Here is a 4,716-nt window from a genome sequence, read left to right on the forward strand (position 1 = left end):
GAGGGACTGCGTGTGGGGGTCTTGTTATTCCTGGCAAAATCTCAAAAGTGCAGGAGCACACTCCGGAGGTACTGAGCCCATTCCCCCCCCACCGCCGGCCCAGTGAGTGGCGAGAGGGGGCAGGGGCAGGTGCTCCCACTACGGGACTGATAACCCTATTTGCAAGGCACAATTGCTGCTTTTTCAGGTACAACAGATAGTTTATTATTAATAAAAGAGGATTTTTACCAACCATAGTATACAAAGTACATTTACTCAGAAGTAAGTTCTGTGGAGTTCAGCTTGCTTTAGTCCTAACTATGTATGTATGCATTGGATTCCTGTCTTGGTTTCTAAGACAGCAATCCTAAGCATACCTACTTGGAAGTAAATCTAGTATTATTAAATGGGACTTACTCCCAGAGAATTGTCCTTAGGATTGCAGCTTCAGTCTTTCATAGTAGCATTTCATATTAAATATTTTCAACAAAAAAGCATTTTCTTACAATGCTTGGTTTCATTAGCACATAGCAAGTCATTGAAATTTAGGAATAATTTTTGTCCTTTTAGCACTGATGGGTTGTGCAATCAAGTCCTTTGAACCAGAGCTTTTGAAAAGAGCAAATATAATGAGCGATGTTCAAATGCAAATTGAATTAGTTTGTTGCTTTCATTAATTGATCTCCTTTGAATTAATTTTGAAACTTTATATGTTTGCTTTCTCTTAAAACCTGATTTATTCATGATGTTATTCTCTTGTGCTTTGAGATAGCCTCTGTCTAATCATGCGTTTTCAATGAGATAAAACTTTCAGAGTTTTAATGAGGGTTCTTATATATGACTTTTAAAAAAAAGGCTGTGGGGATTATAAAATATTGGAAAAAGTGTGTCTATTTATGAAAATTTCATCAATTTAAGGGTCCAGAAAAAGCCTGTCAACAGTATTTCATCTGCAAGCACTGTTTGTTTGTTTTTCCTGGCATTTATTATAAGGCTTGAGTAGATCAGATAGTCTGTATATTATGCAGAACAACTCTTGGGAGTGTATTTTCAATTTTTATTTAGGTATTAAACCAAAAGATTAGTGCCAAAGTGCCAAGACTTGATGTCAGCCAGAATTAAAGACAATTGGATCTTGTCACAAGGAATTCTTACTGCTATCATTGCAGGTGACGTACCCATTTCAAACAGGTAGAGGTTCTGATACATAACATCAAGGGACCACCAACAGCAGCTCATGGATCCTAGTTTCCAGAATGCTCTGGGGAGTTTTAGGATGGCACATGCTCTGTTGAGGGTGTACTGGGAGCTTGGAATGAAAATGTCAAGAAACGAATTTGTCCCAGTCTGATGGTGGTTGTGGATTTTCCGGGCTGTATAACCGTGGTCTTGGCATTGTAGTTCCTGACGTTTCACCAGCAGCTGTGGCTGGCATCTTCAGGGGTGTAGCACCAAAAGACAGAGATCTCTTGGTGTCACAGTGTGGAGACAATGTTGGCAGGTCATTTATATCTACTCAGGAGGGGTGGGGTTGAGCTGAGTCATCCTGTAAGAGTTTCCCAGGGTGTGGAATGATAATGGAGGGAGGCTTCACTGTATCCTGAGGATACTGTATCCTGACTATTCATAGAGCATGGTTTCCAGTCCTGAAAAACACCAGGTTAACAAAACACTCTATACCCGACAATAGCCCTGCAGAGAAGATTAGCACATCATGCACCAATCCATATGCAAAAGAACCTCCTCAGGATACAGTGAAGCCTCCCTCCATTAGCATTCCACACCCTGGGAAACTCTTACAGGATGACTCAGCTCAACCCCACCCCTCCTGAGTAGATATAAATGACCTGCCAACATCTTTTCCACACTGTGACACTGAGAGATCTCTGTCTTTTGGTGCTACACCTCTGAAGATGCCAGCCACAGCTGCTGGCAAAATGTCAGGAACTACAATGCCAAGACCACGGCTATACAGCCCGGAAAATCCACAACAACCATCGTTCTCCAGCTGTGAAAGTATTCGACAATATATTGTCCCAGTCTGTTTCTTGGTTCAGTTCAGGCTTTGTAAAGTCATCCTGACTCAGTAGTTCCAGAGCTGGGATTGAACTATGCAGGTGCAATGAGTTCATAGCTTCAAGGTCTTGTGCATACATGGCATCATTCTAGCAAAGGACCTTGGGTGAGAGTACATGCACTGTCCTTGATTGGTTAATTGGGATCAGGCCAGTGGCTACATTTTTGGATAAAACAAGGGTCCTCATTCTAGCTTGCACCCTATTGCTTTTGGATTCCATATGGTTTTCTGTTAGGATTTCTGTTACCTGTTTTTGTGTTCTGGACTTGCTCATCTGGATTGGTGTCAATCCAGCATCTTTGTCTCTGGATTTTGAGACTTTGGAACTCTCTTTGTACTATTTTGTTTTAGCCTGAAAAATAACCTTGGGATGGAAGACTGAAAGTCTGTGTTACAGTGCAATCCTAAGAAGAGTCACTCAAGTCTAAGCCCATTGATTTCATTGGGCTTAGACTGGAATAACTCTGCTCAGGATCACACTGTTAGTTTTAGTTAAATAATTTTTTTTATTTTCCTCTCTGCTTCCACATTTCTATGTCTGAACCATTTTGCACTTCTGTTAATAAACTCCTTTGTATGTTCTTTTGGGATTTGAAAACTTCAGTCTTAATTCAGTTCTTTGGCTACAGCTACCTAAATAATTGTTTTGAAATTCAGTCTGGAGATGTCCTACTCTGCAGGGCTGCCTTCTTGGTAAAAACCTGATAGGGCTGGGAACTTGCCTCTCGGTTCCATAACCGAGTCAGAGAGGCTGATGGCAGTGAGTTGTTACCCTGGAAATGAGGAACCATTCCTAGTTTTTAGTGTTTTGTTCTAGAACTCCCACTCGGGCCAGCCATTCGTGACAGTAAAGCTCTGCGATGATATCAAAAAGATTACTTCTCATTGACTTCATCCATTCTTGTGGTAGAAGCCATCCCCATTTTTTACCAGGATGCTGATTGACCTTACAAGGGCTGGAAGATCTACAAGGACACTGGCAGAAAACTTGTACTGAATCCAACAGAACATTTCATAGAGCTCACTGGAAAACCTGTGAAGTGATAGCAACAAAGAAATATTTGTCTACAAACATTTCATCAGCTAGCTCACGGCCATCCAAATTGTTTAAGGTATCTCAACACCTCTTAACTCTTAAATCTGAGCCCTTTTCTGAGACAATTAACTGTGATACCTTTGCTGAGGTTTTTTTAGAATTAATGTTGTTTACACTTCATTACTCACAATGGAAAAAAGTTTTAATTGCCTGAATTAATGAATAGATGCCTTTACAGAAGGCATGCTACTGGTTCTGTTCGAATAATATTACTAGAAAGCAGTAATAGTGAGAGGATCGCCTGTAGTCAAACCCCATAAGCTCCTCAGTGCAGCACTGTTCAAATTCAGGATTAGCGAAGCCTGTAAAGATAAACAGTAGGGTGTGAGAGAAGATGTCAAGATTATCACTGTGATTATCTGTATTTTTGAAATACACCACAACTGTTGGAGGGATGCAAGTTTTCAGCTCTGCTTTTTGAAAATCTTCCCTGCTACTGTAACTGAAAGGCAGGTCACAAATATTGTTACAACGCACTGTTGAAATGCAGTTGCGTGGACTTGTAGCCTTAGGAGAAATGCCATGGATTCCCCACCCCACCCCACCCCACCCCACCCCGCTGCCCCTTTTCTGGATCAGCTGTTTTATTTTCTAGTAGTGCAGTGCTCTTTTTAATGGTAGATAAAAGAGCGCAGTACTGAATAAAGATTTTATGAGCCTAGCTAGGTAAGATGTAAAATGGGATCTAAAGGTTTTGTTCAGTAAAAGCTCAATAGATGGTGTTTTTAAATGTTTATTATGTATGAATTTTGAAATAAAATGTCCCTTTATGCATTTACACAGGTACAATACAATAAATTTTTAAACTGGTGTATATTCATTGAAAACAATATACACAAAAAACATTTCAAATCAATCCTGCTATAACACAAATCTTTACCAAAAATTCTATGATACTTACAACAGAAAGAAGGCAACCTGTATATTGAATCAAGTTCTAGCTTTATCTGTAATGTACGTCCTCTCCTCCCCTTTGTTCAAATTGTGCTAAGCGTATGGTTCACAGGCGCATCCAGCTTCCATTATGTGAATTCCAATTCACATCACAGGACTGTAGTAGACTTGTTAACATTTTTAATGATCATCGTTTTGAAATAACTGAAGAGAAAGGTCAGATTCTATTCATTTGAGATTGATTTCATACTTAGTATCTGCCTGTAAAGTTGCTGAAAATGTCTCTTGAACTTCTTGTTATACAACTTAATCAAAATATCATCAGGTCTCATATCTATACAAGTGATATCCATAATTATGATGACCCATAATTTACCTGTCAATCTGTTAATTTTAACAAAGATACAACTCCACTTTTCCATGGAGAAGGTTAATTAGAAACATAGAGCTGGAATCAAAAAGAGTCCAGTAGCACCTTTAAGACTAACCAATTTTATTGTAGCATAAGCTTTCGAGAATCAAGTTCTCTTCGTCAGATGCATGATCCGAACTGGTGGGAACCAAAGGGTAATCTAATCCAATACCCTGCATAATGCAGGAAATTCACCAGCAAACCCCCCCCCCAACTCACTCACTGACCCCTGCCCTATACCCAGAGGAAGACATCTGG

The sequence above is a fragment of the Eublepharis macularius genome, chromosome 7 (assembly GCF_028583425.1).
Source record: "Eublepharis macularius isolate TG4126 chromosome 7, MPM_Emac_v1.0, whole genome shotgun sequence".
In the NCBI taxonomy this organism is placed as follows: Eukaryota; Metazoa; Chordata; class Lepidosauria; order Squamata; family Eublepharidae; genus Eublepharis; species Eublepharis macularius.